The following is a 12,885-nucleotide window of genomic DNA, read 5'->3' as shown; positions in this document are numbered from 1 at the left end:
TCGATGCTTCAGTTATAAAGCTAACAACTTACTGTTTGTTCGAATAAAAATTTCTCCGTTATTCATTAAATATTCGTAAAATTGAAGAAAGTGTATTCTTAAAGAATGAAATTTTATAGATTTCACTTCCAAAATACTCAGTTTTGTCATACTCGTCTATATGCTGAAAGTACATTGCTTCCTTGTACATTGTACTCCAATGCAAAACAATTCCAAGTCCCACCACTACCTACATTTAACGTAACATTCATTTTGTTGCATAGATTAATACGATCTGTCGTCTTACGTAGAGAAGTTTCGATTATTTTTGTCGTTTAAATTATTCTTTTTGGAGTCGTGGCAGTGTCTTTGGACTCCCAGTTCAACGAAGTTTGCACTGAAATTTATGGAACTGTTCACAGCTAACCCCTCTAGTATAATTCGTAACATCGCGAACGTAATAATTTCCCTAAACACGTACACTGCTGAAGCAATTTAACGAATTTCTCTTTGTCTATTTGCTGGCACGTTAAATATTTTCATTCTATATTCCCTGGTAGCGAAGTTTGGTACGCGAATTCATTTCTCGGTAACCAGGTCGGAGTGGAGGCGGAGAAAAAAGCAGTGAAGGAAGGTGTACTGGAAAAATTTCGCTTTATTTCGTTCGTAAGGATTTTAAAAGAGGCGGAGCAGCGTAGAGGGTGTTGAAAAGCGAGTAAAGCGCACGAAACCGTAAAATCGTGTGAAAGCAGTCGCAATAAACGTTTAACAAAACGTCTCGCATTCTCGATTCGAGGAAAAACTAAGGATCACTTTTCACGGAAGAATTTGCTTTTCGCTTAATCTACCTGGAGATCAGTGGTCGTCGATCATAAGAGACGTGGAAGCTATATATCCAGCGATTTTCAGCGATCTATTTATTGAAACGTTAGATTTCGCGACAATATGAGCGAACCTAAGTGAAACGTAAGAAAAAAATTGACAGAATGACGAAAGAGGACTTTATAATGTATGAAGGGTTCGTGGAAGAATGGGGGATTTTAATATTTCAAGAATAATAATATTTGGTATGGTGATAGAATAATCAGGAGAAATAGAAATCCCAATATAAACATTTGCATAAATACGATATGAGAGAAATAATGTTTGTCACGTTTCACTGTGTATAAAAATACAGATCGTACTTGTAATTTGTCATACTCGTAGCGAATAAGAGCACGCTAAGTGGACAACGAGTTTGCAAAACTTATTATTGCTAACGACTGCTTATCTGCGATATATTCTGCTTCCAATTATTACACAAATTCGTCCTATCGCGGTACGATCTGCTTAGCTACTCATTGAGATCCCGGAAATTCCATTTGCTTCCTCTGAATGCGAATTTCCATAAAAACGGGCTCGTCCCGGGGAAACTCCGGTTATAAAACAAAATTCATTTCGCTGTGACTTTCATTTGTGACGATTTAGGGAGAAATCTACGGAGCGAAGGGTCAGTTAAAAATATTCTGTTAAAACGTACGTAGGTGTACGTGGTACTTTTTCACGCGACGTTTCTTTTGCGTTAACAATATATTTTAAACATTCCTTGAATTAAGAGTAGTGTGATTTTCAAGAGTGACGTACGAGATTCGATGAAAAAATTTCTACCAAGAACGGTCAAAAAAGATCGTTTTTAAAATCTCGTTCACAATTTCTAACATAGAGTATTATTTTAGCGCCATTTACAATGAAATGTACAATATTCACTTCTATTCTTATTGTTTGTTTTCTGAGAAAAATATGTAGTCTGTCTTGTCTACCACGACCGGTCATCTGACCGGATGAATGATTTATATTTTTTTGTAAAAAAGTGGACAAGATTTGTTATCAGATTTTGGTTAACTTCGCAAGTAAATAGGAAATATATAGCAAAGATGAAAGGAAAGAATCTTCAGTTTCCACTGTCTCAAAATAGTCTAACAACCCGAATTAAAAATAGTTAAACTTTAGAGCGTGTAGTTCCGAAACTATTAGGGTTCTATTAATAATTGAGCCATTGTTAGAAGCGGCAAAGCCTCCCCTTTAAAATGGTTTTTTGTTTATGTCGATCCGACTTTCCGTTTTCGAGATATCGCAATTTTAGCGAAGGCGTAATTTTTAAAAGGCTATTGACGCGTATTAAAAATACTAAAACTTTAGACGCGTGCAGTTCCGAAACTACTAGTGTTTTATTAATTATTAAGCCATTGTTAGAAGCGGCAAGGCCTCCCCTTTAAAATGGTTTTTGGTTTATGTCGATCCGACTTTCCGTTTTCGAGATATCGCAATTTTAGCGAAGGCGTAATTTTTAAAAGGCTATTGACGCGTATTAAAAATACTAAAACTTTAGACGCGTGCAGTTCCGAAACTACTAGTGTTTTATTAATTATTAAGCCATTGTTAGAAGCGGCAAGGCCTCCCCTTTAAAATGGTTTTTGGTTTATGTCGATCCGACTTCCCGTTTTCGAGATATCGTAATTTATGTAAATAGGTAATTTAAAAAAGATTCTCTTATGGCTCTTCCCGTGTTACGGTAGGCTACTACCGCGCATTGAATTACTAAAACTTTAATTACTTGCAGTTTCGAAATTATTAGTATTTTCTTCATGATCGAGCCACCGTTAGCAGCGGCAAAGCCTCCTCTTTGAAGTGGCTTTTGGTTTTTGTCGATCCGACTTTCCGTTTTCGAGATATCGCAATTTATGTAAAAGGTAATTTTTTCAATTTGACTATCGCTGTCTTCGTCTGACGCGTCGGACCTCTCGCTCGCTCGTGCGTCGCGCTGACCTACCCTACGAACGTGACTGTCGTGACCTAGTTCCGCGTAGTATTTCCAAGAATTTACTACGCGTTACTATCGACGCGCGCGCGAGTTCATTCTCTCGCGTCAATGAAACGTAAACAAAACTTCGAAGCCTTATATCTCCGAAACTAGCCACCGCATCGACTTGAGACTAAAATCCTCATATCTCCGGAACTAATTACGCTATCCACTCGTACGAACGCTCATTTTAAAGGGCATTTCATCCCCTATCCGATGACTATATCACCTACTATAATTTATGCTGTCTTCTATGTTTATTTGGCAATTTACTTTGACGCTACATACCCAAATAAGTTTCAGCAATTCTTATCGATCGTACGACTATTCCATGATAAAACTGAACTATAAATTGTTTATTTAATTGAAAATTAATTTAAATTTGTATACTGGTTGTTTGCATAATTACTATGCCATTTTTTTGTAAATAATTATTTTCTCCGAAATTAACTACGGTATCGACTAGAAACAAAATTCGTTTCCAAAGGTGTTTTATCTCCTATCCGATGAAAATTAACAAATTTCGATGTAGTTTGTAAATTTTCTTTACGATGTCAAAGTACGTTGCCTCGTAAAAGAGAGAAAGAAAGACTGGTCATTTGATCGATAGGTTTAGTGTTAAATTAACAGTACCCTTCGCAGCATACGTAATTTTTCTTCCTTAATGGCAGACATTGTCTCAATTTTCGTTAGTTGATACGTGCGGATTCTTTGCAACATACGGTGTACGTTTTTTTATATTCGTTTTAATGCCGGTCGTTTTCGCAATTTCCCTCGCGGTCCCTTCGGAATTAGGAGCAGTTCGTAAAATGGCTCGTCCTCGGGTCGTCCAGGGATCTTCTTCCTCCCATATTCTTCCGGATTTTTCAATAGATTCTGCCCTAGCACTTGCAATTTTCCCAGCAGTCCTTCGATCGTAAAAACAAAATTCTATCAATCTTAGTCTCGTCCTACGACAGTTCACGCTTCGTTTCTCAAATTTCTTGCTTGAAAAATAAATTCTCTGGCGTCATACTTTAAACCGCGGGCTCGCAGTTTCAATTAACAATTACATTCGTACCGAGTATCGATGCATAAAATTACAAATAAAATATATTGTTTTCAATATTTGCTTATTACGTTTGGTGTAATCATTAATAAACATCGAATGGTTTACGGCCGGAAATTAAATTAAACAAACACTGATTGTAAAAATAAAGTTTCTTTCGAACCGATATATTTTTATCCCAGTACGGGATAAACATCTTTTCCTTACGTACAGTCACGAGAGAATTTTCAAATGATTATGCATTCGTGGATCGAGGTTAAACACGTCTTTCGAATGAAAAATCTTTTAATTTCTCTGAAAATTGTTTCAACGAGGACATATCGGATCCCACGAGACGCGGGGAGCAGAGAATAATAAAATCATTTGGAATCGTATATTAAGAGGATAGAAATGAAAGTACAGTGAAATGAATATGCATGTATAGCACCAATAATGGCATCGTTATTGAATTTATTTCTGGAATATTAATAATACTGATATTTGATATTATGTAAATATATGTTTTAAATCTGTGACCAATTTGCAACGAATATCTCGAATTTTGTAAAACTGTAATACGACGTATATAAGAAAATAACATTATTGATAAGAAATTAGTAATAAAAAAATTTGTACTCGATTATCTGGTAGATACCGTAACTTCGAACGTATCTGGTTTACCGAATTCGCTAAAAAGAGATCTAATTAAAAATCGATTCTGTTGTGTCGCTTAATTCCAACTTAGACGATTAAAGGAAAAACTTTAGTGGTAAATAAATGTCCCGCTACCTTAACGATAAACGTAATTTACTACGAATTCTTTTAATTCCAATAAATTTGTAATATAGAAACCGCATCGTAAAATACATGGTATTTAACTGTTTAAACGCTGTTCAACTGAAATACATCGATACACAAATTAATATAAAACACCGAAAGGATATTATCAATAATTTAATATATCAACTTACATGAACAAACATATAATATTTGTTGGTAATGCTAAATGTAAATAATCAAATATTTATCCGCATTCGGTTCAACTAATAACATTGTAAAATCCACGATCATGAATTAAACACGAAAAAAGTGTTTTTTCCAGGACATCGATTCGTTCGACGTTATCAAAAAATAAAAAGTACCCGTTGTGATTAAATATTGCCCTTTATTTTCATAAAATACGAGACGCGAGAAAGTCAAATCCCAATTCACCCGAGTGTGTCTACATTCACGAGTGTGCATTCAAATAAATAAAGGTAACATCGAGGTCTCGGTAAATAGTAACAGTGCAAAGAATTCGAGAGTAATAAAGTTTAACGTATTCAATATTCTCAAAAGATGGAGAAATAAATGTGCGTTTATATCGGACACTTGATCACACATGACGCTGGGAGAAACGATAGACAACGATCGTTTATTTGTACACGCTTTAAATACGAAGGGAAATTGAAAAATTGAAACGTTCCTCACACCTGGTGCCACCGTGGAACGCCATAACATTCATAGTACGTGGCCAAGGTGGGCTCCCTTCGATGGCGAATTGCAAATTATCGTCGTTCCTCGACACTTTCGAACGCGCATACGCGAGCAAGTCTACTTTAAAATTCACGACCGTGAGTTCCGAATAACGATAATTTTTCATGGGCGAGGTGAGAACCATATACGAGGTGAACATTACGACGTACTGCATCCCGAAACTCTTCTCCCTACCTTCGATGCCCGTATTTACTCATTATTTACAAACTTCTTGTGCAATACTGTAATTTATTAGTGAAAATAACTGGACTTCTCTATATTTTCTTAATAATATCTTTGGATAATCCAGTGCTTTTCTCTTCAATCCTCCCGACTTGCACGTTTAATAAAAACAACGTTTCAATCTCTAGACGATGGAGATATAAAATCGCAGAGAAAGCACGATCGAAGAAAAGTTACGGTGATTTTTTAATTTCATCCTCGATTATCGTAGCTGCGAAAAATTCCAATAATTATTCAGCTCCTGATTACGTTTGTCTGATGGGGACGAGAATTCAACGTCTTAAAACGCGGTCAAAACTCTAAAAATGGACTCTCGTGCGTGTGTGTTTTGGCGATTTGGGATCACCGTGAGCCCGTTGAAATCGTCTTGTGTAATCTCTGGATTAAACGACTCGATTATCAAGAGGATGTAGCAGACTGAACTAAGTACGTATTATTGTATGGTTATGATTCTATAGTTTCGAAATGGAATCCTTTGTGAAAGTTAAGCATTGTTGTAACGAATGATCGTTACATCCAGGAAGGAATTAAACGTGAATTAAGGGATCGTTAGCAACTTTTGCATTAATATTGTATCGCGAAAGACAACGAGTCTCGTACGACGAATAATTTATGAGACGATTATTATACGGTAGCAGGCCGTTCCAGAAATGTACTCGATAGATCATTTAAATGAGATATCTGTTGTTAGAGCAACACAAAGGAAATCCAGTTACTGTTCAAACGAAAATGACGTTCGTGTAATTAAAATCCATTTCCTATATATTCATTATTTTCTAAAGCTTTTTTCAAGTTTCACATAAATATCAAGACAAACTTTTTTGTTGATTTAAAAATTGACGTTTATATTTGAACACTCTTACCTTGAAACGTTAAAACTGGCAATAATAAAACGATAAATTTATTTTTAGATTTTCGATACGTTGCTTGCTTAAAAAATTCCAAGTGATTTTCTGCCGCGGTGCACAAGCGAGTAAAACGAGATATCCTGAAAGGCTTTCTACGGCGCGGAGAATGTTGAAATTAGGCTCGCAAGAAGTGTAGCGAAGCTGATGAAAACGATGTATATTTGAAATTTCTGTAGTTAGAAATAAGAAGAAAGTAAAGAGCACGAAAATTCCAAACTCTTTTCTGACTATACAATCTATTTAATTTTCCTTACTTTAATATGAATTACATTATTTCATTTAAAAACAAAAATCAAGCCTTTATACATTCTTTTTATATCGACAATTTGACTTCAAAAAACCGCTATCTCGCAGAGTATTATGACTGATATTATGTTAAAGTTACTACAAGTTATAAAGTAAGCTTAATTTATCTATCTGAGTTAGAACAAATCACCCAATACAATCACATTAATATTTCAAATATTTTACTAACTCTGGTTAATATAATTATTATGATCTACTAATTAATCTCGATTTGCTGGTAATATGTAATTTATCATTAAACTATGCTTCACTGACATCTCATTGTTTAATGATAAGATACGATCTATTAATATCACGCGACCTAATAACAAACTGTGATTCTAATAAATTATGGACTCATAATAAACGAGATATACTACAAATTGTGGCCTGTTAATAAGCCACAGTTGGTTAGCGCAATATTTCATGGTTCACACACAATCTATCGTTTATTAATAGCCCGATTAAGTGCACTAAGCAATTACGCTATACTAAATTCAACCTGATCTATTAATAACTTCATTGATAAAGTGTAGAATATTTACAGGTGGAACCAAAAGGCTCGCTTCGGAACTTTTTAACGAATAATCGTTTAAAAATAGAAATAGCATTCAAAGAGTACGTCGTTTAGCTTGTCATTTTTCAATAATAAAATTCCAAATAAGGATTTATAACGATACTTACAAGTTTCAAGTTACAGTTCGAAAAATTCATTACACGAAATTCTAAGATTTCGTTTATTGCGCTGGACGACTCGATTGTTCGATGACGTGTTTAAAAAACTCGTAGAAAAGTACCTTTTACAGAAAGTTTTGAAAGCGCTTGAAGTAAACTTTCCAAATCACGCGATCGTTTCTATTACTCGTCCAGGGAAGAAAAAATATGCCACGTTGAGGATTTTTGGCCACGCGAAAAATGTTTTCTCGATCCCGAGGAGGCCAATTCGACGCAGAATTGATTCGATTATTCGTTCGAGGGAACAAAAAAATTTATTGGAATAATACGACGCCGACAGGCATAAAAAATTTAAGAAGTTCCTATAACGATCGTCCTTATTCTCTCGGAATCTTCCCGACATTTTTTCCCCGTTCTCCTCTTTCCCCTCCACGATCTTTCCCGTCTTTTTTCTCTTTCATCTTCGAGCACGTATTTAACGCCCCATGAAATTAAAACACTCGACACCTTCGGAGAGGAACAAGAAATGCGAACTTCAACTCCAGCTCTTCACAACTATGACTTTCAACAGACCCTTTTGTTCCATCGTGCTGGGCTTTATTTTTCAAACGGTCCATAAGTCAGAATCGATCTTCTCGATATTGGAGTCGCGTATGAATAGTGCCAATAATTGATGTTTAAACGAGGCAGCCTTAACTGCTGGTAGTTTCATAGATTCTTAATTTAATATCCGTATTTTTATGTTGCCTAATGCCTTGGTTTTTATTTTTATTTTTCTTATTCTTCATTTCATATGAAATTAAAGATATCAAAAATAATATATACAGGATGTTCGACCAACCCTGGGAAAAATTTTAATGGGGGATTCTAGAGCTCAAAATAAGACGAAAATAAAGAATACCAATTTGTTGATGGAGGCTTCGTTAAACAGTTATTAACGTTTAAAGTTCCGACCGTACTGAATTTTTTTCTCGAAACTGAGTAGGATTTCGGGGGTATGTCTATTCACCAAAAATGATTGCAATTGACCCCCACAGCTAACAGTATTTTTTTTAGAACGATTTGAAATATTTTAATTTCGTCGAAAAATTTCACACCTTTTCGAATTTTTTTCTCGAAAGTAGGTAGGATTTCGAGGGTATGTGTAATGACCAAAAATGATTGTAATGGACCCCCGCAATCGAAAATAATTTTTCCAGAACGATTTGAAATTTTTTAATTTAATTGTTAATAACTGTTTAACGAAGCCTCCATCAACAAATTGGTATTCTTGATTTTCGTCTTATTTCGGCCTCTAGAATCCCTCATTAAAATTTTTCCCAGGGTTGGCAGAACACCCTGTATATAAACTGTTACCGGAAATAATTATCGTATCGTTGAGAGTTTTTATTCGGGAAAAGAACGGTTATCTCGAACAAATGTTAAATAATATCCCCGTAAAGTGGCAATCGATAAGTAACATCGAAACATTGCAGAAAATCCACAATTTTCATGCAAATTGGCTACGTGTTAATCTTTGCACGTATCAAATCACGTTATCTAGCTTAATTGCGCTTGAACGAATTGTATGGAATTTCGTTTTAATTACACGACATATAGAATAACGAGATTGCGGGCATGAATAATTTAATTACGAAAACCAACTCAGCTTTTTGATGCAAATTCTAACGTACCCTTCTCTCTGGGCACATCATTTTTTACAAATTCCGAAGAACCGCGCACGGTTTCGTTAGTGTCTCGACTATCATTCCATTTTAAAGGTAAAAAATATTGCTCATACTCAAAAAAAAAAACGAAAAAATATCTATTCTTAAGGTCGTTTACAAATGTATTAAAACTGTAGTTATCCGCGTTCGACCAAATTTTGTTTCCAGGTTCCGTTTCCACAACCAGAAGTAACATTACATTCCAGAAAAGGACGCGCGTTCCTGGCGTTAATGGGGTCAGAAGTAAGTATCTTTGTCGAGAATTCCAGCAGGGAACAGCTCGAAGCAAATTATCGTGGAAGCATCGTAATGTCCCGAACAGTACCCGCACGGAATCTCCGTCGTTTATCGTACAAAGACACAAAGAAATCGAGAATCCTCACGGCGCGTTTCGAAGCAGCGACGATTCAAGCGAGTCGTGGAATTAATTCGATTAATTATACAGCGTACGATGATCGTACTCGAAAATGAAGAGTATTCGTCCCGGATTTGCAGTATTTACGCCCAAGTACCGCTGACTCTGTGCAACGGGGATACGAAAGAAATACGAAAGGAAATGATGCACATCGAGGGGGTTGAACCACGTACGAGAAAGATACATATGAATTTTGTGCGAGCACCTGGTGGCATGTAGGTCGAATGGGGTTAATATCTCTGTAGCCGACCGATTCAAATTCTTCCTGCGTACATGATAACGCAATTTGTAACAGCTCTGCTACAACCCTCTTCTTCCTCTTTTTCTCGTAAATTTCACGCCACTTCGGTTTATTGTTTCTTGCGTCGAGGAATTGTTTTTAAAAATCCTGCGAGAACCCACGATGAGAAAGTCGAACGTTTTATTATACGATTATTTTGTTAAATTTTCTATCGAGCGAACGGTATATTTTTTATTACGATACACAAAGATCCAGTTAACAAAATTTTTTCTTTAAAGTTTCAAGCGTGTAGAATATTATATCGAAGCGATACATCGAAGTTCAAATGCCTGGTGAAGTTACAACGATGGATAGATCGTTGTGTCGCGGACTCACAGTGCTCTTGGCAACGATCGAAGTCGAACAATGTTTTCAAGGACTATGTCCATAAAAATCCTACTCTACGAACTTTGGAAGATGCGAGTCCGATTTCTAAGGATTTCTTGGACGAGTTTTTAAAAAGACGCGAAAGTGGATTCGTACCGAACTTCTAACGAGGGCTTGAATCCCATTATTTGATCAACAAAAGCAACGCTTTGCGTGAAATAATTTGTATGAAATAGAAGATTCTTGAATTTACGTTCCAACAAATTTTATTTTGTCCCTTACTCCACGATGTCCACGATGTATTTAGTAATTAATAATCAAAATATTAAAAATGTACTCGTACTTTATGAATACTTAATTTCATTCGGTAAGATTTATGTGACGCTTCGTACCAAAAGGTGTATATAGAACGTAATTTTCATTTTACGGAGGCGAATCTGAACTAGAGGCCAACTGCATTTTAATGGCGTTTCATTTATCTTAATTTCAAATCTGTTCCACTTTTTGTTGTGTACGAATTTACATGTCTCTGGTAAAACGAAGGCACTTAACTTTTTGGTTTCAAAATTTACGTGCATTCCATGCGATAAGTATAAAATTTCGTGAACCATCATTCGTGTATTTCGTGTATTTCATGCCTTCGTGCTCTTCAATGTTAAAAAGAGCAACATATTAATATTATAATATACTTCTCCTTGTTTTTACACTTTTGCACACTTGCATGCCTCTGTGTTCGTCAACGGGAATTTTCAAAAATATCTCAACGTTTCAAAATGTCTCTGTGGTTTCGACTAACGCGAACATGATCGACGAGACGTTAACGCTACGGTGCACATTATGAATAAAGAATTTCAAATATAAAAATACATTTCAAGAGCCGCTATCTATCTTGCGTTCGTTAAGAGGGTGCCTGCATTTTCAAGCAGTTCTAACGTACAGTCTCCCCTGATAACTGATCGGTAAACCAACCGCGTGGCGTTTGATGCATACAGATCTACGGTCAGCATAGTTCAGGACATCAGAATACTAAACATTCGCCCTATTGGGGTTAAGCAATTACAGGGACGTAGAAGCAGCCTCAAAGGAGGGCTTAAGAGGCACAGTTTGTCGATCGTAGACAAGAGTATCTCACGATTTAAGCGTTTAACCGTAATTTATTAATCGCGCCCGTATCGATCGATCTAACGTTTCACGCGTATCAAGGTCTAACCTCGAATTCAGCAATCTAAAGTTTCGTTCTGGCTTTCGTTCCAGCAATCTAAAGTTTTGTTCTAACTACAAGATAGAAATCTTGTATATGCAGAACTTGTTCTCCGCGAGTTCGCTCTGAACTTTTGTATTAAATCAACCTATCCGTCGTGCTTGAAGCGAACAACTACTGCGAGCACGCACGAAGATACACAATATTCCATACATGCAACACACATATTGGTGTTTATATGGCTTATCGAAATTCAAATATCAAATACTACGCGCGACGTGTAGCGTGAGTAATATTACACTGAAATTCGCAAAACGAAGGACAGGTATATTCGATAAATACTAGCTTATATTTGGCGTTTACCCTCTGGTTTCGGGGCTGTTAGCCCAGAAACGCAGTAAATTACAATAAACCAGAATTAACATGACAATCAAGCAAGACTATCATTATCTAACAATGAAACCTAGATCTCGAAGCATATGAGCAATTTATATTACAGAAATGAGTTATTATTTGGAAGATTAAATAAAAGTTGTAGGTTTTAAGTAGATCGAAGAACGTTTCGAAGATTGGCTTGAGAATAAATATTTCATTTTTCTATTTTCTGGACAATAGGTCCTCCGCGGTATCTAAAATGAAAACTCATTAGAAAATCGCAAAATCGTAGACAATCTTGGAATATAGGTTCCAATTAAACAGTATCTCACCTATGGCATATCTAATAATTCTTAATACGTAGTAATTTGAGAGGAACAAAATGAAATACAGAATAAAGGATTCCCGGTATACTCGCGTATATTTCACGAACAATACTGCAATCTCGTCGAATCTCATCAGTTTGCTCTTGTTCCCCATTTGGTTCGCCACTCTGCGAACCTCTCAATTTTCACGCCTTCGCCGCGAGATATCGATCGATCCTGTCCTAACGATCCTCTAATGCCGAGGCTGCTACATCCTTCTTTTTTCTACCCACAATTCACCGTCGAATTGCCGGGTTCAAGCTCAAATTTGAATTATCGTTATTAGCATGAATTTTCATGAATACCCCGGCGCCGAACGCCTCGTGGCTAGTCTCCCAGAACGAGACTCTTTTTCTAGACTTTTTGCAGCAAATTTCGTAATAGCAACGCGGACCAAATAAAATATCCTACATACCCCTCCCGACGCTATTTATATTTCTGTACCATGAGCTGGAAACACGCGCGAGAAATCTGGCCAACCACCACGGTCCTCGTATATTTCGTTTCTCTATTTTACGACCGAGCGAAATTTTAACTTGTCCAATAATATTAGGTTCTCGCTGACGAAATGGAATTTTTTCGGAATTATATAGATTCGTATCGCGACGATTTCCAGCAGGAGTTTCCAATAAATTTTTGGCACAGAACTACGATGACGAACAGAGTAATGAATATTTCAAAAAAAAAGAAAAAAAAAAGAGAGAACATTTCAAACAAGGAATGAAAGTTACGCGTTGAATAATAA

General features: G+C 36.2%; 1 protein-coding gene across 15 annotated transcripts in view; it reads right to left on the bottom strand.

Annotated features, from left to right (window-relative positions):
• Positions 1 to 12,885, bottom strand: part of Mp (collagen XV/XVIII-type protein multiplexin) — a 301,479-nt gene that overhangs the window by 34,089 nt on the left and 254,505 nt on the right. The gene's annotated exons all lie outside the window — the stretch shown is intronic.

This window comes from Colletes latitarsis, chromosome 11 (genome assembly GCF_051014445.1).
Source record: "Colletes latitarsis isolate SP2378_abdomen chromosome 11, iyColLati1, whole genome shotgun sequence".
NCBI classification, from domain to species: Eukaryota; Metazoa; Arthropoda; class Insecta; order Hymenoptera; family Colletidae; genus Colletes; species Colletes latitarsis.
This window is presented reverse-complemented; position numbering and strand designations above follow the sequence as displayed.